This window comes from Equus asinus, chromosome X (assembly GCF_041296235.1).
Source record: "Equus asinus isolate D_3611 breed Donkey chromosome X, EquAss-T2T_v2, whole genome shotgun sequence".
NCBI classification, from domain to species: Eukaryota; Metazoa; Chordata; class Mammalia; order Perissodactyla; family Equidae; genus Equus; species Equus asinus.
Genome location: NC_091820.1, coordinates 39,991,560 through 40,016,200, shown reverse-complemented (window position 1 = coordinate 40,016,200; position 24,641 = coordinate 39,991,560). Strand labels below are relative to the sequence as shown.

Below are 24,641 nucleotides of genomic sequence, written 5' to 3'. Positions count from 1 at the left end.
CCAAATCTGGTTTCGCATTTAATTTAAAGGATAATAAGAAAACCTAAAACACTTCCAGGCAGAAACAACGTGTTCTTTACAATGGAAGGAGTCACAATGGCACTAGACTTCTTATTTGCAACAGTGGGAGCCATATTAGAAGAAAACATCTACAAACTATTGAGAGAAATGACTGAGATCCAAGAATTTTAAACCCAAGCTGGGGCTCAACCCTATTCTTCTTTCAGAGCAAAAGAGACAATTTTAGACATAAAAGCATTTATAGCATAATACGCCAATATTCCTATCTCGAGGGAATACTCAAGAGAACAGTCTAAACAATTCTACACTGAATAGTTATGGAAACCTCAAAATGAGAGGAAAGCAGTTTTGAGAAATGATCTTTGCAAGTGATATATATTTATATCTGAATAAAGAAAAATAATGCAATTGGGCGCTTGGAAAAAATAATATTATTATTATTACTAAGTGGAAAATTGAAAATACTCTGGGAAAATCTAGTGAGTGAAATGAGGAGAAGGCAAATATAGCATCTCTATTACTAGAGCCAATATTATTTGGATTCAGCAATTGAGAAAATACAGGCAATCATATTTGTAAAATGGTGAAGGCAACTACTAGCAGAAATTGATAAAAATAATCAAGGGGCTGGCCTGGTGGCATAGTGGTTAAGTTCACACGCTCTGCTTCAGCAGCCCAGGGTTCATGGGTTGGGATCCCGGGCATGGACCTATACACTGCTAATCAAGCCATGCTGTGGGGGCATCCCATATACAAAATAGAGGAATATTGGCACAGATGTTAGCTCAGCATCAATCTTCCTCACCAAAAAAAGAGAAATGTTAAAAGAAATCTTTCAGGCAAAGTAAAAATTATATAAATCAAAAGCTTGGATCTGTATAAAGAAGGGAAGAGTGTTAGAGAAGGAATAAATGAAGTAAAATAAAATATTTAAAAAAAATAATCAAAATCCTGAACTATCAGCATTCCAAGGTAATAAGAACCTAGAAGGGAATTAAGAGAAACATGACCAAATCAGCAAAAATAGGAAAAGATAAAGTAAAGAGATATTAACCAAGGAAAATAAATAGTAAACATAAAATAATAGGAGGCATGAAATTAAATATATTATAATTCAACTAAATTGAATGAGCTGAATTCTGCTATAAAAGATAAAGACTATAGGACTGGGTCAAAAAACAAACTATAGTCGTCACACATCCAAAAAAAAAGAGACAAAGATGTGAAATGAAGCATTGGACAGAAACATGTCATGTTATTTATCATTCTTTCCATTATGGTCAGCACTCATTAAGTCTTAAGGAAATCTTTGCCTACTTCAGGGTCATAAAGATGTTTAATGATTTTTTCTAAAAGTTTTATTGTTTTATCTTTCACATTTAGATCTACAGTCTTCCTGAGAAGGATTGGTGTGTGGCATGTGTTAGGGTCAAGATTCATTTCTTCCATATGGATATCAAGATAAGCCAGCATCACTTATGGAAAAGATTACCCCTTCTCCACTGCTCTGCCGTGTCACCTCATGACCATATGTGTGGGGGTTCATTCTTGAACTCTCTATTTCCATTGATCTATTTGTCTATTCTTGGACCAGTACTACACTGTCTTAATTAATGTGCCTCATATAAAGTTTTGATATCTTGTAGAGTAAAAGATTATTAATTTGGACTACATTAAAATTAAGGACTTCTGGAGCTGCCCTGATGGCTTAGTGGTTAAAGTTTGGTGCTCACCACTTAGGGTGCCCGGGTTCATTTCCGGGTTCTGCAACCACACCACTCATCTTTCAGTAGCCATGCTGTGGTGGCATCCCACATAGAAGAACTAGAAGGACTTACAACTAGGACATACAGCTATGTACTGGGGTTTTGGGGAGGAAAAAGAAAAAGAGGAAGATTGGCAACAGATGTTAGCTTAGGATGAATCCTCCCCTGAAAAAAGAAAAATTAAAGACTTCTGTTTATCAGAAGACAAAATTGAGTGTAAAGGCCATCCCACAGCGGGAGATTAAGTGCAGCACCTGTATCTGACAAACAATTCATCTCTCGAATATCTCAAGAATTCCTAGAAATCAATAAGAGCAATAGAAAAAAAGCAAAAGGAACAGGCACTTCTCAAAGATATACAAACGGCAAATAAGCACAGGAAAAGATGCTCAACTTCATTAGTTAGCAAGGAACTATAATTAAACTATAATAAGATATTCTTCTGTAACACCAGAAACGGCTAAAATGAAAAAGGAGAAAATAACCAAGAGCTGGTGGGGATGTGAAACAACTGAAACTCATAAATTGTTTGTTAGGAGCATAAAATAGTACAAACGCTTTGGAAGGCTGTTTGAGAGTATCTATTACAGCTGAACATAGGCAATATCCTATGACCCAGCTATTCCACTCGTAGGTCTATACCCAAGAAAAATGCAGACAGAGGTTTACCGAAAGACAGAAACGATAATGTTCATAGTGGCTTTATTCAAAACTGGAAATTATGAAAATGCCCATCAACATTACAATAGATAAACAAGTTGTGCTATAGTATACAAGGATATAGTATACAGCAAAGAGAGTGAACAAAGTACTACACACAGCATGCACGAATCTCATCTCACGAACATTATGTTGGCCAAAGAAGCCAGACCGAAAGGTCTATAAGTGAATACTGTATGGTTACATTTATATAGATTTCAAAAACATGTATAACTAATCTATGCTATTAAAAGTCAGGATATCGGTACCCCCGGGAGGAGGTTAGTGATTGGAAAGGAACAGAAAGGGGGCTTCTTGAGGGCTAATAGTGGTCTATTTCTTGATCTAGGTGGTGGTTGTACAGGTTTGCTCAGTCTGTCAAAAAATCATCAAGCTGAACATGCATAATGTGTGTACTTTTCTGTATTAGGTTGTAATTCAATAAAGATTTTTTTAAATATACAATATACAAGGCAAATGCAAGAAAATGGAAGCACGTATGGAAACACAATTATTGAGGTGGAAATTAAGGTCCAAAGTGCTCAAGAGATTAACAAACAAGGGGGACCTCTTTTAATAATAAAATATATAATAAATAAAGAAGAACTAACTTGCATAAACCCCTAGGGTCATTCAACACATACAAATAAAATCAGCAGAAATGCACGGAACCACACAAAGTCTTAAAAATCATAATTACAGGAACTTCCTCTTCTGGAGATGGAGGAGATATAATTTTACATATTCTTCCTGCTAAATACAACTAAAAGCTCTGGACATTATATACGAAACATAGGAAGACTCAAAGGTGGAGTGAAGAAGGCAGATTGGCTAGGGACCCTAAGACCCAAAAAATGACGTGGCAGTGAGTTCTCTGGGTATTCTTTTAGCCTCATATATCCCAGACTTGGTGCTGGAGAAGCCAGCAACCCAGAAATGCCAATAGACGCAGACAAAAACTGCCCCAAGAAAAGTCTGCTCTCTCTAGCCAAAAGACTAGGAAAGGGGCAATCTAGCAAGACAGAAAGCTTTTAGACAATGATGGACCTACTCCAGCTAAACACCACAGAAAATACTGCAGCCCCACCGGTATGAATGGCAGCCAAGGCCAAGTGGAGAGCCTAGACTTCCACCTTTGTCAGACTGTAAGAAGGTGGCCCCCAGCCTCCTGCCTCCTGTTGGGGAGATGTCAGAGAAAGCCCAGTAGGGTGTTGGATCTTTCTTCCTTGCTGGGCACTAACAACTGCCTCTTCCTCCCCCATCCCTCAGTGACAGTGGAGACCACGTGACAAGTCTGGGCTTCCAGAGATAACAAAGTGCCCTTCCTGCTCCCTGATAGGGTGATGTCAGAGAAGGCCTACTGGAGCTCTCACCAAGGCTCGGCAGTAAGGCATCTCTGCCAACAGTGTCAACGGACATCACATGGGAAGCAGTGATGAGGTGCCTATCCCCCTCCCAGCCAGGGTGGTACCAGCAGAGGCCTAGTAGGGAGCCTGACCTCCCACCACCACTGAGCAATAACAAGAAGCCCCCCACAAAAAGAGGCCAACTGGAAACCTGGAGTTCCATCCCCACTGGCAGTAATGAGACAACTTCTCCCTTCACCAAATGGAGCTCTGTCAAAGGAGGCTTCTTAAACCATGAGGGTTAAAAAAGTTCCAGAGCTTCATAATATAATACCCAAAATGTCCTGAACATAAGAAAAACTCAGGCATCATACCAAGAACAAGGAAAATGTCAACTTGAAATGAGAAAAGACAATGAACAAATGCCAACATTGAGATAACACAGATGTTGGAATTATCTGACAAGGATTTTGGAGCAGCCTCATAAAAATGCTTCATTGAGCAATTATGAAAAACAGTTAACACAAATGAGACAACAGAACATCTCAGCAAAGAAACAGTGGATGTAAAGAACCAACTTTAGAAATTTTAGAACTGAAAAATATAGTAACTGAAACAAAAAGGTCTATGGATGGGCTCAACAACAGAATGGAGAGAACAAAAGAAAAAATCAGTGTACTGGGTATCTATTCAAAGAACTTGAAATCAGCAATTCCAAAAGTCCCATGCACCCCTATGTTCATTGCAGCATTATTTACAATAGCCAAGACATGGAAGTAACCTAAGTGCCCATCACCTGATGATTGGATAAAGAAGATATGGTATATATACACAATGGAATACTACTCAGCCATAAAAAAAAAATCATTCCATTTGCAATAACATGGATGGACCTTGAGGGTATTACGTTAAGTGAAATAAGCCAGATAGAGAAAAACAATCTCTGTATGACTCTACTCATATGTGGAAGTTAAACATGTAGACAAAGAGAACAGACTAGTGGCTTCCAGGGGAGAGGGGGATGGGGGTGGGCACAAAGGGTGAAGGGGTGCACCTACAACAGGACTGACAGACAATAATGTACAACTGAAATTTCACAAGGTTGTAAACTATCATAATCTTAACAAAAAGTAAAAAAAGAAAAAGAAAACATCAGGGTACTTGAAGACAGAATAGAAATAAACACATGTGAACAACAACAGAGTGAGAAAATTAACCTAAAAAAAATGAACAGAGCCTGGGGGACATGTGAGACTATAACAAAAGACTTGACATTTCGAGTCCTTAGTGTCCCAGAGGAGAGAAGAGTGTGGGGCTGAAAAAAGTATTTGAAGAAATAATGGTTGAAAATATCACAAATTTGGCAAAAGACATCAACCTAGAGATTCAACAAGCTGAATGAAACTCAAAGAGGATAAAACAACAACAACAATCCATGCCAAGACACATCATGGTCAAACTTTTGAAAACTAAAGACAAAGAAAAAAATCTTGAGGGGTTGGCCTAGTGGCCTAGTGGTTAAGTTTGCACACTCTGTTCTTTGGTGGCACGGGGTTCACTGGTTTGGATCCTGGGCATGGACCTACACACCACTCATCAAGCCATGCTGTGGTGGTGTCCCACATAGAAGAACTAGGAGGACTTACAACTAGGGTATACAACTATGTACTGCGGCTTTGGGGAGAAAAGAAAAAAAGAGGAAGATTGGCAACGGATGTTAGCTCAGGGACTGAAAATGCAATTAAAAATTTTTCTTAAATTTTGAAAGCAGCTGGAGAGAAATATATAAAATACATAAAAGAAAAACAATTTGAATGACAGCAAATTTCTCATCAGAAACCAGAAGGAAGTGGTAGATTTTCCAAGTGCTGAAAGAAAAGAATCCTGTATCCATAGAAAATATCCTTCAGGAAGGAAGGGGATGTCAAGACATTCTCAGATAAAGGAAAATGAAGAAAATTTGTTGCCAGCAGATCTACCATAAAAGAATGGCTAAAGGAAGTTCTCTAAACAGAAGGGAGATGATAAAAGGAGGAATCTTGGAACATCAGTAAGGAAGAAAGAACAAGAAAAAAGCAAAAATACAGGTAAATATAATATATTTTCCTTCTCCTAACTTTTCTAAATTATGTTTGACACTTGAAGCAAAAATTATTACACCATCTAATGTGGTGCTCAGTGTATGTAAAGGAAATATTTAAGACAACCATATCATAAATAGGGGATGATAAAGAGACATAAGGTAGGTAAGGTTCCCATACTTCCCTGCAAGTGGTAAAATGATACCAGTAGACTTTGATAGCTTATGTATATATTACACGATGCATAGAACATCCAATAAGAAAAAAACTATATAAAGAGATCTCCTTGAAAACACTATAGATAAATCAAAAAGAATTCTTTAAAATGTTCAAATACCCCAAGAGAGGCAGGAAAAAGAAAGGAGAAAAACAAAAATAGAGAGAACAAACACAAAACACAAAATATGACAGACTTAAACCTTAACACATAAATAATTAGATTATGTGTAACTATACCAATTGTAAGACAGATTACAGAGACAGAGATTGGCAGATTACATTTAAAAAATCATGACCCGACTACACACTATGTACAAGAAATTTACTTCAAATATAATGATATATGTAGGTTGAAAGTAAAAGGATAGAAAAGATATCTCATGCAAACATTAATTAAAAAGGGAAGCAGAGGGGCTGTCCCCGTGGCCGAGTGGTTAAGTTCATGTGCTCCGCTGAAGGCGGCCCAGCGTTTCGTTGGATCGAATCCTGGGCGCGGACATGGCACTGCTCATCAAACCACGCTGAGGCAGCGTCCCACATGCCACAACTAGAAGGACCCACAATGAAGAATATACAACTATGTACTGGGGGGCTTTGGGGAGAAAAAGGAAAAAATAAAATCTTAAAAAAAAGGGGAAGCCGGAGTGGATTTATTAATACTGGATAGAGTAGACTTCGGTATAAACCAAATTACCAGGGACAGACAGGACATTACCTAATGATAAAAGGGTCAATCCACCAAGAAGATATAGCAATCCTAAATGTATACACGCTATGAAACAGAATTGCAAAATATGTGAAGAAAAATTTGACAGAACTAAAAGGAGAAAGAGACAAATTCACAATTATAGCTGGAGACTTCAATACCCCTCCTTCAACAACCGATAGAACAACTAGACAGAAAATCAGCAAGGTTACAAAAGAACTCAAGGATACCATCAACCAACAGGATCTAAGTGACATTTATAGAACGCTCCACCCAACAATAGCAGAACACACATTTTTCTCAAGTGCCTATGGAACATATACCATATAGACCATATCCTAGACCATATAACAAACCTCAACACATGTCAAAGAATTGAAATCATACATAGTATGTTTTCTGACCACAATGGGATCAAGCTAGTAATCAATAACAAAAAGGTAACAGGAAAATCCTCAAACACTTTTAAACTAAACAAAACATTTCTAAATAATCCAAGGATGAAAGAAGTCTCAAGGGAAATTTTAAAAATACACTGAACTGAATGAAAATGAAAATACACCATACCAAAATTTGTGGGATACAGCTATGTTGGGAAAGGCAGTCTCATACATGTAATCTTTCAACTCCCACTTGGCCACGTAAGATTGGGCCTTGGGCCTGGAACACTTCCTTACCAAGAAATAAAGAGCCCACAGAGCCTGTGTTGGGCTTATGGCCCTGTGTGGGACTATCTTTCCCTATTTCAGCCTCAGTGTGTGCTATTTTGTTCTGCTGAAGCCTGTACATGAATGGCCCTCAGGCACACCCAAGCTTTCACTATTTCAGACTCAATGGGGAAGGGGTCGAGGCCCTTCCACTGCAGCATGAGAGGAGTGTGAGTAGTATGTTAGTTTAATTTGTATTTCCTTGTTAACTAATGGAGTTGAGCATCTTTTCCTTTGCTTACTTGCCATGTAGCTGCTGAGGGGTGAGGGACCACCCTCGCTACCCATGAGGGACCAATGCACAGTACTGATGCTGATCTTGCTCTGTCTCTTCTCTATGTGAGTAAAGTGTTGTTCCAGTGCTTGACTGTGTTATGTTTCCCTTGGCAACTCTGATACTAAGATGCAGTGGGCAGAAGTGTTTGGAGTCCTCCCCTGGGATTGATAACTGGTGTACAATGCTCTGCTCCACAAGCTAAAGCAGTGCTGTGAGGAAAATTTATAGCAATAAATGTTTACATTTGAAAAGAGAAAAAGTCTCATATCAATAATCTAAACTCTCATCTCAAGAAACTAGAAAAGAAGAACAAAATAAACTCAAAGCCAGCAGAAGAAAGGAAATAATAAATGTAGGAGCAGAAATCAACGAAACTGAAAACACAACAATTTAAAAACCCAAAGAAACAAATGGCTGGCTCTCCAAAATGAACAATAAAATAAACAAACATCTAGTAAGATGGACAAAGTAAAAATCAGAGAATACACAAATGATTAATATCAGGAATGAAACAGGGGCTATCACAACAGACCCTGCAGACATCAAAAGGATAATAAAGGAATACAATGAACAACTCTACACACATAAATGTGACAATTTAGATAAAATGGACCAGTTCCTCAAAAAGTACAAACTATCAGAACTCTTCTACTATGAAATAGTTCAGTTAAATAGCCTCATAACTACTAAGAAATTGAATTTGCAATTTAAAAAACAACACCCAAAATAGAAATCTCTAGGCCCAAGTGGTTTCACTGGAGATTTCCACAAACTTTTCAAGAAGAGCCAACACCAATCTCACACTATCTCTTCCAGAAAATAGAAGATGGAATTCTTCCTAACTCATCCCATAAAGCCTGATACCAAAACTAAACAAAGAGTATAAAAAATACATTATTGGGGCTGGCCTGGTGGTGTAGTGGTTAAGTTTGCATGCTCTGCTTCAGCAGCCTGGGGTTTGCCAGTTCAGATCCCAGGCGTGGACCCATGCACCACTTATCAAGCCATGCTGTGGTAGGTGTCCCTCATATAAAATAGAGGAAGATGGTCATGGATGTTAGTTCAGGGCCAGTCTTCCTCAGCAAAAAGAGGAGGACTGGTGGCAGATATTAGTTCAGGGCTAATCTTCCTCAAAAAAAAACCCCAAAACATTATTGATGTGTAATGTTTTCCCGCTGGGTTTATATGTGGTTTACATAGCAAAATTTGCATGTTTTGTCATCACTTGTATTTGAAAATAGGATATTTCTTGACAAATTATCCCATTATCTCACCAAAAAAAGAGTACAAAACAAAGAAAACTATAGACCAATATCCTTCATGAACATAGATGCAAAAATTCTTAACAAAATATTAGCAAATATAATTCAGCAATGTATATAAAAAGAATTATACACCATGACCAAGTGGAGCTTATTCCAAGAATGCAAAACTAGTTCAGTATTTGAAAATCAGTGAATGTCTTATACCATATTAACAGGCTAAAGAAGAAAAATCACATGATCCTATCAATTGATGCAGAAAAAGGTTTCGACAAAATTCAACACCCATTCACGATAAAAACTCTCAGAAAACTTGGAATAAGGGGAAACTTTGTCAACTTGATAAAATTCTACAAAAAAACTGCAAATAACATCATACTTAATATGATGGGGAGAATGTTTGCCCATAAGATCAGGAACAAGGCAAGAATGTCGACTATCACCACTCTTATTCAACATAGTAATGAAAGTTCTAGCCAGTGCAATGAGGCAAGACAACAAAATAAAAGGCATACAAATTGAAAAGGAAGAAATCAAACTGTCCCTATTTGCAGATGACATGATGATCTACACAGAAAATCCCTAGGAACCTACACAAAAACTTCTAGAAGTAATAAGTGACTTCGGCAAGGTTACAGGATACAAGAACAACACACAAAAATCAGTTGTATTTTTACATACTACAAACGAACATGACGAAATAAATTAAAAATATAATACTTTATATCACTCAGAAAATGAAATGTTTAGGTGTAAATGTAATGAAACACATTCAGGACTTGTATGTTGTAAGCTACAAAATGTTGATGAAAGAAATCAATGAAGATCTAAATAAATGGAAAGAGATAGTGTTTATGGCTTGGTAGCCTCAACAGAGTAGAAATATCAGTTCTCCACAAGTGGTATACAGACAATATAATTTCTATCAAAATCTCAGCAAGAATTCTTTGTAGATATAGGCAAAATTATTCTAAAATTCATGTGGAAAGACAAAGGAACTAGAATAGATAAAACAATTCCAACAAAGAATAAAGTGGGAGGAATCAGTCTACTTGATTTCAAGACTTTTTATTTACCTTCAGGAATCAGGACAATGTGGTAATGATGAAGGGATAGACACATAGATCAGCGGAACAGAATAGAGGATCCAGAAATAGCCCCACACAAGTACAGCCAACTAATTGTTTTTACAAAGGTGCAAAGACACTTCAATGGTTGAAGGATAGTCTGTTCAATAAATGGTGCTGGAGTAATCGGATATTCAGAAGCAAAAAACAAAATGAATCTCAAGCTAAATGTCATATGTTATTAAAAATTAACCCCAAATGGATCATAGATTTATTTATTTTTAATTTTTTTAAAAGATTTTATTTTTTTCCCCTTTTTCTCCCCAAAGCCCCCCAGTACATAATTGTATATTCTTCATTGTGGGTCCTTCTAGTTGTGGCATGTGGAACGCTGCCTCAGCGTGGCTTGATGAGCAGTGCCGTGTCCATGCCCAGGATTTGAACCAACAAAACACTGGGCCGCCTGCAGTGGAGCACATGAACTTAACCACTCAGCCACGGGGCCAGCTCCCCAGATCATAGATTTAAATATAAAACTATAAAACTGAAGACAACAGAGAAGAAAATCATCAGGACTTAGAGCTTAGCGAAGAGTTCTTAGATATAACACCAAAAACATGATTTATAAAAGTAGAAATAGATCAGTTTGACTTTATCAAAATTAAAAACTGTAGCTCTGCAAAAGATACTGCTAAGAGGATAAAATGACAAGCCAGAGACTGGGAGAAAATATTTGCAAACCCCTTATCTGACAAAAGACTTGTATCTATAACATATAAAGAACTCTCAAAACTCAACATTGAAGAAACAAACAATCCAATTAGAAAAATGAGCAAAAGACATGAAGAGACATTTCACCAAAGATGATACACGGAGGGCAAATAAGCACATGGGAATATGTTCACCATCCATAGACAAGCACATTCTAAAATTTATATAGAAAGGCATGGCCCCTAGAATGGCTAAATCAGTTTTGACAAAGAAGAATAAAGTGGGAGAATCACTCTAATAGATATGAAATCTTACTGCGTAGATACCAGTAATCAAGACTGAGGTTTTGGCAGAGGGATAGACACATACATCAATGGAACAGAATAGAGGATCCAGAAATAGCCTGAAAAAAACCATAGGATGGAAAGGATGAAGATGCTAAAAAGACACGCTACTGACTGGGAAAAATATTTACAAACAACATATCTGACAAACGACTAGTATCTAGAATATATAGAGAACTCTCAAAACTCAACAGTAAAAAAGTCCAAACAATTCAATTTAGAAAATAGGCAAAATATGCAAAGAGGATAAACAGATGGCAAATAAGCACACGAAAGTGTGTTCAATATTATTAGCCATCAGGGAAATGCAAATAAAAACCACAATGAGCTCTCATTACAAATCTACCAAAATGGCTAAAATAAAAAATAGCGACAACACAAAATGTTGGTGAGGGTGCAGAAAAACTGGATCTCTCCTACACTGCCAGGAAGATTCACCCTGAGCTACCATCTGTGCCAATCTTCCTCTATTTTGTATGTGGGTAGCTGCCTCAGCATGGCCGACAAGGAGTGGTGTAGGGTCCACCCTCGGGAACAAACCTGGGCCACCAAAGCAGAGCACGCCAAATTTAACCACTAGGCCTTTGGGCTGACCCCTATATAACATTTTTGAAATGCAAAACTTTAGAAACGGAGGACAGATTAGTGGTTTCCAAGGGTTAGTAGGGGCAGGAAGGAAATGGGTGTGGTTATAAAAGGGCAATACCAGGGATCCTTGTGATGTTGGAATTGCTCAGTATTTTGACTATGTTGGTGGATACACAGAGCTACACAGGTGATACAATTGTATAAAACTTACACAGGAAATCTGAATAAGATGAATGAATTGTATCAAGGTCAAAATTCTGGTTAGCATGTTATACTTTAATTTTGTAAAATGTTACCATTGGAGGAAACTGGGCAAAGTGCACAGGGGTCACTTTGTATTATTTTTTACAACCAAATGTGACTCTATAATTATCTCAATATATATTTCAATTTAAAAAATCAAAAAAATGTTCAATGTCACTAGCCATTAGGGAAATGCAAATTCAGACAATGATGACATAATCACTATACACCTATTAGAACAGCTAAAATTTAAAAAAAAATGGTGACAATATCAAAATCTAGAGAAGATGCACAGAAACTGGATTTCTCGTATGTTGCCAGTGGGAATGTAAAGTGGCACAGCCACTCTGGAAAAGAGTTTGGCAGTTTCTTTAAAAATGAAACAAATCCCTAGATGACTCAGCAATTTCACTTCCGGGCATTCATTCCAGAGAAATGAAATGGTATATGTACAAGAAACCTGTAGAGGATTGTTCATAGCAGCTCTATTTGTAATAGCCCCAAACCAGAGACAACCCAAATGTCCCTCAGTATGCGAACAGTTCAACAAACTATACTACATCTATAATATGGAATACTACTCAGCGAGAAAAAGAAACGAACTAGTGTGACTTGCAACTATCTGCATAGTTTTCAAGGACATTATGCTGAGTGAAAAAAACAATTTCAAAAGGTCACATACTGTGTGGTTGCATTCATATAACATTCTCGAAATGACAAAATTATGGAGGTGAAAAATAGATTACTGGTTACCAGAGGTTAGGAATGATGGTGCGTGTAAAGACTGCAAAGGGGTAATATTTCTGTATCTTGATTGTGGTAGTCATTATGCAAATCTGCACACACGACAAAATGACAAAGAATTATACACATGCATTGTACCAACGTCAAATTTTTATATCACATTACGATTTTATAAAATGTAACTATTGGGGGAACTGGGTGAAGGGTGCATGGGACCTCTCTGTACCATGTTTGCAACTTCCTATGAATCTATAATTATTGCAAAATAAAAAGTTTTTAAAAGTTATGATTATGGTGGGAGATTTTATTTTACCTCTTCTATAATATAACGGGTCAAGTAGACCAAAAAGACAAGTAAGGAGGATTTGAAAAATATCATCAATAAGCTAGATTTAAGCTATCTAACTTTATTGTGTCCAGTGAACATACTCTTCTCTTAGACTCATGGCACAGTTAAAAATTCTTTTAATTGTGTAACTTGGATTCAAAGAAAATATATGGATATTTCTTAAAAATTAGTTTTGGCAGGCCATACTGACTACAATCCTGTAAAATCAGAAATAGAGATTCAAAATTGCTAAGGGACTAGATCTTAAGTGTTCTCACCACAAAAAAGCAATGATAATGATGTGACATGATAGAGGTGGCAGCTAATGCTATGGTGGTCATCATACTGCAGTATATAAACGTATCAAATCAACACGTTGTACACCCTAAACTTACACAATGCTATATGACAACTATATCTCAACCAAAAAAAAGAAATACATAATAAAAAGATAATCAAACTACCCAAACCAGTTTGCAATTAAGAAATACTCTCTAGAGGCCGGCCCCGTGGCCGAGTGGTTAAGTTCACAAGCTCTGCTGCAGGCGACCCAGTGGTTCGTTGGTTCAAAACCTGGGCGCGGACATGGCTCATCGAGCCACGCTGAGGAAGCATCCCACATGCCACAACTAGAAGGACCCACAACTAAGAATATACAACTATGTACTGGGGGGCTTTGGGGAGAAAAAGGAAAAAAATAAAATCTAAGAAAAAAAAAGAAGGGAGCAAAATGGTGGGGTGAGCTGACCCCGGACTCTCTCCCCTCCAAAGGAGTGGAAAAACGAATAAATCTAATGCCAACATGTTAGAGACCTACAATAGCAAGAAGGCGGAGATCATAAATCTTGCTGAGGCCTCAGAGGCGTTGGAATGGGTAGGAGAGAACGTCGCTCCCTCCCCTAGAGTCTGCGATCCCTGCTGCGCGTGTCCGGGAAGGAGCAGGGGAGGGGCCGCGTGACCGGGGGATCATCCAGGACTCCTGCTGCTGGTTCAGTGGAAACCTGCTGATGGGGGAAAGCTTCCCTGCACGGGGACCCCATAAACCCAGGTCCTGGGGAGACCAGAGAACAAAACTGATCTGAGTCCAGATCGGCGTACGAGAATAGAAGCCCCTCCCTCCCGGCAAAGCCACTGGGCGCCGCCATCTTGCCCGAAGGCGGAGAGCTCATAACATGCGGTTCTCGACCCCCATCTAGTGGTGGCAGGCTGTAACTGCAACCAAATTCTACCACCATGTGAAAAAACCGCTCCTCTACCTCCAGCAATTCATAAAAGCCCCAGACCAGAAGGAAAACAATAAAAACACAGAATTAAGTCGTGAGGACTTGGAATTAGGTAAACTAAGCACCTATAATCAAAAAACTCAATGAGGTAGAGAGAAAGATAGAGAAACAAGCCAATGAGTTCTGGAGTTACTTCACAAAAGAGATTGAAATTATAAAAAAGATTCAAACAGAATTACTAGAGATGAAAAACACAATGGACCAGATAAAACAGAATACAGATTCCCTGAATGCCTGTGTAGACACCATAGAAGAGCAAATTAACATAATTGAAGATAGACAGGCTGAGTGGCTCCAGACAGAGGAAGAAAGAGAACTAAGAATTAAAAAAAACGAGGAAAATCTCTGAGAGATAGTGGATTCAATGAGGAGTAAGAACTTAAGGATCATAGGAATTCCTGAGAACGTGGAAAAGGAAAATGGAGCAGAAAGTGTGCTTAACGAAATTATTGAAGAGAACTTCCCAAATCTGGGGATTGATGGAGAAATGTGTGAAGAGGAAGCTTTCAGATCTCCTAGATTTGTCAATGTAAAAAGACCTACTGCAAGGCACATAGTAGTACAATTGGTAAGAAGGAAAGATAAAGAAAGAATACTCAGGGAAGTAAGAAAAAAGAAGAGCATAACCTACAAAGGAGCTCCTATCAGACTTTCAGCGGATTTCGCTACAGAAACCTTACAAGCTAGGAGAGAATGGAGTGACATATTCAAAGCTTTAAAAGATAAAAATCTTCAGCCAAGAATACTCTATCCCGCAAGAATTTCCTTCAGATATGAGGGAGAAATTAAATCTTTTCCAGACAAACAAAAGTTAAGGGAATTTGTAACTAAAAGCCCTCCACTACAAGAAATCCTCAACAAGGCTCTCATACCTGAAAAAAGAAAAAAGGGAGAAAGGGGTCACAATCCACAGACTAGGGAGACCGATGGATAGAACCAGAACAGGATAGCGAATATTCAACTATAGCATTAGGATAAAGGTAAGGAAACCACCAAAGCAAGGACGATCTTATCACTCTAACTACAAATTCATAACACGAGTTGGAATAAGAAATGAAAATAATTATTTAGGAGAGGAAGAGCAAAGGGTCTAAATCAGTATTGGCCAAGTAAGTAAGAGACCACCAGAGAATAGACTATATTATACACGAGATTCTAAATACAAACTTCAGGGTAGACACTAAAATAAAATACAGAACAGAGTCACAAATCATAAATAAGGAAAAATCTAAGAAACCCAGCATAAGAAATTGCAGTCTTAAAAGGGTAGGCTAAAGCACACAGGAAAAGAAATGCAGGAAAACAAGATAATGAGCGACAGATTGACAGCATTAAGTCCACATGCATCAATAATCACTCTCAATGTAAATGGATTGAACTCTCCAATAAAAAGACACAGAGTGGCAAAATGGATTAAAGAACAAGATCCAACAATTTGTTGCTTCCAGGAAACACACTTCAGCCCCAAGGACAAACACAGGCTCAGAGTGAAGGGGTGGAGGACAATACTTCAAGCTAATAGCAAGCAAAAAAAGGCAGGTGTTTCAATTCTCGTATCAGACAAAGTGGATTTCAAAATAAGACAGGTAAAGAGAGACACAGAGGGACAATATATAATGATCAAAGGGACACTTCATCAAGAAGAAATAACGCTTATAAATATCTATGCACCCAACACAGGAGCACCAAGATTCATAAAGCAACTATTAACAGACCTAAAGGAAGATGTTAAAAACAACACAATAATAGTAGGGGACCTCAACACCCCACTCACATCAATGGACAGATCATCCAGACAGAAAATCAACAAGGAAATAGTGGAGCTAAATGAAAAACTAAAACAATTGGACTTAATAGACATATGTAGATCACTTCACCCTAAAACAGCTGAATACACATTCTTCTCAAGTGCACATGGAACATTCTCAAGGATAGACCATATGTTAGGAAACAAGGCAAGCCTCTACAAATTTTAAAAAATTGAAATAATAACAAGCATCTTCTCCGATCATAATGCTATAAGGCTAGAAATTAATTACAAGAAAAAAGCTGAGAAAGGCACAAAGATGTGGAGACTAAACAACACACTACTGAACAAGCAATGGATCATTGAAGAAATTAAAGAAGAAATAAAAAAATACCTGGAAACAAATGAAAATGATAGCATGCCATACCAACTCATATGGGATACAGCAAAAGCTGTATTAAGAGGAAAATTCATCGCAATACAGGCACATCTTAACAAACAAGAAAAATCCCAAATCAGCAATCTTAAACTACACCTAACTGAACTAGAGAAAAAAGAACAAATAAAGCCCAAAGTCAGCAGAAGGAGAGAAATAATAAAAATCAGATCAGAAATAAATACTATTGAAACGAAAAAGGCAGTAGAAAGGATCAATGAAACAAAGAGCTGGTTTTTTGAGAAGATAAATAAAACTGAGAAACCATTAGCCAGACTTACAAAGAAAAAAAGGGAGAAAGCTCAAATAAACAAAATCAGAAATGAAAGAGGAGAAATAACAACAGACTCTGCAGAAATACAACGGATTATAAGAGAATACTACGAAAAACTATATGCCAACGGAATGGATAACCTAGAGGAAATGGATAAATTCTTGGACTCCTACAATCTCCCAAAGCTCACTCAAGAAGAGGCAGACAATTTGAACAGACCCATCACAAGGAAAGAGATTGAAACAGCAATCAAAAACATCCCAAAGAATAAAACCCCAGGACCAGATGGCTTTCCTGGGGAATTCTACCAAACTTTCAGAGAGGATTTAATACCTATCCTTTTCAAGCTATTCCAAAAAATTAGGGAAGATGGAACACTTCCTAACACATTCTATGAGGCCAACATCACGCTGATACCAAAACCTGACAAGGACACCACACAAAAAAAGAGAACTACAGGCCAATATCACTGATGAACATAGATGCAAAAATTCTAAACAAAATTTTGGCAACCAGAATTCAGCAATTCATCAAAAGGATCATGCATCATGATCAGGTGGGATTCATACCAGGGACACAGGGATGGTTCAACATCCGCAAATCAATCAATGTGATAGACCGCATCAACAAACTGAGGAATAAAAACCACATGATCATCTCAATAGATGCAGAGAAGGCATTTGACGAGATCCAACAGCCATTTATGATAAAAACTCTGAACAAAATGGGCATAGAAGGAAACTACCTCAACATAATAAAGGCCAAATATGACAAACCCATAGCCAACATCATACTCAATGGGCAAAAACTGAACGCCATCCCGCTGAAAACAGGAACAAGATAAGGATGCCCTCTATCACCACTCTTATTTAACATAGTACTGGAGATCCTGGCCAGAGCAATCAGGCAAGAAAAAGGAATAAAAAGAATCCAAATAGGGAGGGAAGAAGTGAAACTCTCGCTGTTTGCAGACGACATGATCTTATATATAGAAAACCCCAAAGAATCCATTGGAAAACTCTTAGAAGTAATCAACAACTACAGCAAAGTTGCAGGGTACAAAATCAATTTGCATAAATCAGTAGCATTTCTATACTCCAATAACGAACTAACAGAAAAAGAACTCAAGAACACAATACCATTCACAATCACAACAAAAAGAATAAAATACCTTGGGGTAAATTTAACTAAGGAAGTGAAGGACCTATATAATGACAATTACAAGGCCTTTCTGAGAGAAATGGATGACGACATAAGGAGATGGAAAGACATTCCATGTACATGGATTGGAAGAATAAACATAGTTAAAATGTCCCTTCTACCTAAAGCAATCTACAGATTCAACGCCATCCCAATCAGAATCCCAATGACGTTCTTTACAGAATTAGAACAAAGAATCCTAAAATTCATATGGGGCAACAAAAGACCCCAAATTTCTAAAGCAATCCTGAGAAAAAAGAACAAAACGGGAGGCATCACAATCCCTGACTTCAAAACATACTACAAAGCTACAGTAATCAAAACAGCATGGTACTGGTACAAAAACAGGTGCACAGATCAATGGAACAGAATTGAAAGCCCAGAAATAAAACCACACATCTATGGACAGCTTATCTTTGACAAAGGAGCTGAGGGCATACAATGGAGAAAAGAAAGTCTTTTCAACAAATGGTGCTGGGAAAACTGGAAAGCCACATGTAAAAGAATGAAAATTGGCCATTCTTTTTCACCATTCACCAAAATAAACTCAAAATGGATCAAAGACCTAAAGGTGAGACCTGAAACCATAAGGCTTCTTGAAGAAAACGTAGGCAGTACACTCTTTGACATCAGTATTAAAAGGATCTCTTCGGACACCATGCCTTCTCAGAGAAGGGAAACAATAGAAAGAATAAACAAATGGGACTTCATCAGACTAAAGAGCTTCTTCAAGGCAAATGAAAACAGGATTGAAACAAAAAAACAACCCACTAACTGGGAAAAAATATTTGCAAGTCATGTATCTGACAAAGGCTTAATATCCATAATATATAAAGAACTCTCACAACTCAACAACAAAAAATCAAACAACCCAATCAAAAAATGGGCTGGAGACATGAACAGACATTTCACCAAAGAAGATATACAGATGGCCAATAGGCACATGAAAAGATGCTCATCATCGCTGATCATCAGGGAAATGCAAATCAAAACTACACTAAGATATCACCTTACACCCATTAGAATGACAAAAATATCTAAAACTAATAGTAACAAATGTTGGAGAGGTTGTGGAGAAAAAGGAGCCCTCATACACTGCTGGTGGAAATGCAAACTGGTGCAGCCACTATGGAAAACAGTATGGAGATTCCTCAAAAAATTAAAAATAGAACTACCATACGATCCAGCCATCCCACTACTGGGTATCTATCCAAAGAGCTTGAAGTCAGCAATCCCAAAAGTCCCATGCACCACAATGTTCATTGCAGCATTATTTACAATAGCCAAGATGTGGAAGCAACCTAAGTGCCCATCAACAGACGAATGGATAAAGAAGATGTGGTATATATATACAATGGAATACTACTCAGCTGCAAAACAGAACAAAATCATTCCATTTGCAATAACATGCATGGACCTTGAGGGAATGATGTTAAGTGAAATAAGCCAGCTAGAGAAGGATAATCTGTGTATGACTCCACTCATATGAGGAATTTAAAAATGTGGACTAAGAGAACAGTTTAGTGGATACCAGGGGAAAGGTGGGGTGGGGGGTGGGCACAAAGGGTGAAGTGGTGCACCTACAACACGACTGACAAACATTAATGTACAACTGAGATTTCACAAGATTGTAACCTATCAATAACTCAATAAAAAAATAAATAAATAAAAATAAATAAAATAAAAACTGGCATAACCTTAATACCAACACATTAAATATAGCACAAAAACAAAACTATGAGCAGTTTTCTTATTGTGGCAAAAATTTAAAATAAAATATTACTAAGTCAAATGCAACAGTGTCTCATAAGAAAATTTCCCTTGACCAAATAGAATTATCCCAGGGAGGCAAAGATGGGTCCGTGTATACAATTCATTACGACAACCAATTAAAGAGAATAACCCCATAAGGCTAATAACATCAAAAGGCATCTGACACAATTCAGGAGTCATTCCTAATAAAAATACAAATTAACATGGGAACATAAAAAAACTACTGAAACATTACAATGACTACCAGAAACTCACCAGAAAACATTATGTTAAAAAAATGCCTGGATCAGAAGACTCAATATTAAAATGGCAATATTCCCCCAAATGACGTACAGGTCCAACACGATCCCTATCAAAATCTCAGCTGGCATTTCTGCAGAGGGTAACAAGCTGATCCTAAAACTTATATGGAAATGCAAGGGACCCAGAATAGCCAAAACACTGAATAAGAACATAGTTGGAGGACACACCTTTTCCTATTTCAAAACTTGCTACGAAAGCTACACAAATCAACACAGTGTGGTACTGGCATAAGGGTACACATATAGATGAATGAAATAGAATTGAGAGTTCAGAAATAAACCTGTATATTTATGGTCAACTGATTTTAGATAAGAGTTCCAATATAATTCAATAGAGAAAGAAAAATGTATGACATTAAAGGCATAAGCAACAAAAGAAAAACATAGATAAAATGGACTTCATCAAAATTAAAAACTTTTGTGCGACAAGGTCACCACCAAGAAAGTGAAAACACATCCACAAAATGGGAGAAAACATATGCAAATCACACATCTGACAAGCGACTTGTATCCAGAATATATAAAGAACGCTTAGCACTCAATAATACAAAGACAAATAACCCAATCAAAAAATAGGTAAAGGGGGGCCAGCCCAGTTGCGCAGTGGTTAAGTTTGCACGATCTGCTTCGGCAGCCTGGGATTTGCTGGTTTGGATCACAGGTGTGGACCTACGCACTGCTTGTCAAGCCATGCTGTGGCAGGTGTCCCACATATAAAGAAAATAGAGGAAGATGGGCTCAGATGTTAGCTCAGCACCAGTCTTCCTCAGCAAAAAGAGGATTGGTGGCAGATGTTAGCTCAGGGCTAATCTTCCTCCAAAAAAAAAAAAAAGGCAAAGGATTTGAATAGATGTTTCTCCAAAGAAGATATACAAATGGGCAATAAGCACACTGTCTTAGTGCATTCTGGCTGCCATAATGAACTGTAATAGACTGGGTGGCTTAAACAGCAAACATTTATTTCTCACAGTTCTGGAGGCTGGGAGGTCCAGGATCAAAGTGCCAGCTGATTTGGTGTCTGGTGAGAACCCACTTCCTGGTTCACTGATGGCCATCTTCTTGCTGTGTCCTCACACAGCAAAAGGGGGCAGAGGGTTCTCTGGGGTCTCTTTTCTAAGGATTCTAATCCCATTCCTGAGGGCTCCACCCTCATGACCTGATCACCTTCCAAAGGCTTCAGCTTCTAATACCGTCACATTGGGGATTAGGGTTTCAATGTAAGAATTTTGAGGGGCCGTAAACATTCAGTCCATGGCACATGAAAAGATGCTCAACATCAGCAGTCATTAGGGAAACAGAAATCAAAGCTACAATGAGATACCACTTCGCACGAAGTAGGATGGCTAGCATCAAAAAGACAATAACAAGTGTTGGTGAGGATGTGACAAATTGCAACTTTCTTACACTGCTGGTGGGATGCAAAATGGTGCAGCCACTTTGAAAAACAGTTTGGCAGTTCTTCAAAATGCTAAACACAGAGGTAGCATATGATCCAGCAATTCCACTCCCAAGAGAAATGAAAACATATGTCCACACAAAACGTATACAAATGTTCACAGCAGCATTATTCACCACAGCCCAAAAGTGGAAACAGCCCAAATGTCCATCAACTGATGAATGGATAAACAAAATGTGATATATCCATACAAGGGAGTATTATTCAGTAATAAAACAGAATGAAATGCTGATACGTGGTATAGTGTGGATGAATCTTGAAAACATTACGCTAAGTGAAAGAAGCCAGTCACAAAAGACCGCATATTGTATGATTCCATTTATATGACGTCTAGGATAGGCAAATCTATACAGACAGAAAGAAAATGAGTGGTTGCCTGCAGCTGGGGGTATGTGGTGGGAATGAGAAATGAGCACCACATTTCATTCTGGGGTGATGAAATATTCTAAAATTAGATTGTGGTAGTGATTGTACAACTCTATGAATATACCAAAACCCACTGAATTGTAAGCTTTAAATGGGTGAAGTTTATGGTAGGCAAATTATATCAATAAAGTTGTTAGAAAAAAAAGATCATGTAGCTGGTAAATGGCTGTGCAGGATTTCAAACCCAATATTTGGCAAGAGGATGGTACTCAATAAATGTTTGTTGAATGAATGAATGATCACTTTTCACTTTCAAGCTGTCAACAAGATAGGGATACCCTCTATCAAATATCAGTCAACATTGTTCCGAAAGCTCTAGCTAATGCAATGGGAGAAGATGAGGTAATCAGAATAAGTATTTGAAAGGCAGAGAGAGTACCACTGCTAACTGGATGTGATATGATATTAGATCTAGGAAAACTAAGAGACTATAACAAGCAACTAGAATTCACATGAGAATTTGAATTCAGAAATGGAACAGTATACATTTGGGAATTTATGTGACAAAAATGGCATTTAACTGAGGTAGTAAAAGGTATTCATTTAATGATTGGTGCTGGCAATTTTTCTATCCAAATGGAAAATACAAATTTTGGTCTCATCTCACACCACACACCCAAATAAATTTCAGTTGGATTAAAATTTAACTTTAAAAATTCAAACAATAAAAATATTAAATTTAAGGCATATATTTGTTTAAGCACAAAGCAGAGAGAACTCACTAGGCAAGACAAGATACGCAGAACCTGTAAAGGAAAAAGACAGCTATATCTAATCAGATGATTTTTTTCTTAATTACATGTGAAGACACCTTTCAAAAATCAAGATATAAAGAGAGATAAAGGAAAAAAGTACAATAAATGACAGAAGGTTAATATTCACAAATTAGTGAGAGACAAACCAGCTAGAGGAAAAAAAGAGCAAAGGATATGAAAATTCTAGAAAATACATTTCAGTGGCCAATAAATATGAGAAGATGTTCAACCACTAGTTGTCAGGAAAATGTACATCAAAGTAAACTAGATACCGTTGTGTTTGGCCCTCAGAATGGGGAAAATTTAAAAAGCAGCAACATTCAGTGTGGGAGAGGATCTTGGAATGAGTGTTTTTATATGTTGCTGGTGGGAGTTCCAATTTTACAAAAGTTTTGGAAAATAATTTAACTTAAAGTTGAATACATACCATCCACTTTAAGGAGCATCCATTCCTGCACCTAATAATCACTCAGATCACAGGCTCTGACTGTAATTTAGAAATCAGTAACAAAAATTTCAACTTTTTGGGAAACTGAAATCTCACATCTAAATAACTAAAGGATCAGAGATAAACCACAAGAGAAATTAGAAAACATTAGAAGTAAACTCTAGTGAAAACACCAAATATCAAAACTTGTGACATGCAACTAAAGTGTTCTTAGAGAAAAATTCACAAACTTAATGCTTATATTATAGAAGAAAATGATTGAATATTAAATGAGATAAGCATTCAATTTAGGAATTAAAAAATAAGAATAAAAGGGGCCCAGGCTGGTTGCCTAGTGGTTAAGTTCAAGCACTCCACTTCAGTGCCTGGGTTTGGAGCTTCAGACCCCGGGTGAGGACCTAGCACTGCTTGTCAAGCCATGCTGTGGCAGCATCCCACATAAAAGAGAGGAAGATTGGCACAGATATTAGCCAAGGGCCAATCTTCCTCAAGAAAAAAAGAAGCATAAAAGAAAAACCCTAAAGAAAAGAAGTAAAATGAAATCAAGGGTAGAAATTAACGACACAGAAAACAAAGATACGAGAGGACCAACGGAGTCAAAAGGAGGTTTTTGAAACAACTCCGTCTCAGAGCTAAAGATTGCCTATCACTGGCACCAGGAAGCAGCTTATTTGATTCCAAAGGCCCCTCCATCACTAGTCCTAACAAATGCATCACTCACTCCAAAGAACCCATCACTCACACTACAGACACCTTGCCCATCCATCCAATCAATCCCATCATGCACCTCATAGACTCTGCAACACTCGCGCCCACGGTGGTCATCCCTCACTAACTCATCGACTCTCCAGTACTCACCCAGCAGCCTCTCCACCATTCACTCCACAGACTCCCCTTACTGTCCCCAAAGAGCCTCATCACTCACCCTGCCGAACCTCCATCGTTCATCTTACAGACCCCCAACACTTACCCCACCAAGCTCCTGTGACTCACCCCACAGAACCCCCATCATTCATCTTACAGACCCCCATCACTTGGGCCACAGATCCAATCACTTACCCCAAACACCCCATTAGTGACCTCCGAGGATTCTCATCACTGACCCCATAAGATCCCCGCAATGCGCACCCCACAGTTCCCCCATCCCTCACCTCACAGGCTCTGCACTACTTACCCTACAGACCTCCCATACTCACTCGTCTCCCTATCTTCCTAGCACTTTCCCCATCCACCCCATCACTCAGCCACAAAGCCTTGGCGCTCACCCTACGCACATCCTCCTAAGTGACCCCAGAGAAACCCCATCACTCACCCTACAGAGTACCCTCATTGAGTACGAAATCCATATCCTAACACCCTCATAACTATGTCAATGCTTCACTGGTCCTAAATCGCCGCTTTTGTTAAATTCAGTCCTGGAGCCCTAAGTCTG

The 24,641-nt window shown here is 38.0% G+C and overlaps 1 protein-coding gene across 1 annotated transcript in view; it reads right to left on the bottom strand.

Moving 5' to 3' along the window:
* The window catches only part of ZNF41 (zinc finger protein 41), a 50,468-nt gene that overhangs the window by 25,036 nt on the left and 791 nt on the right, over window positions 1-24,641 (bottom strand).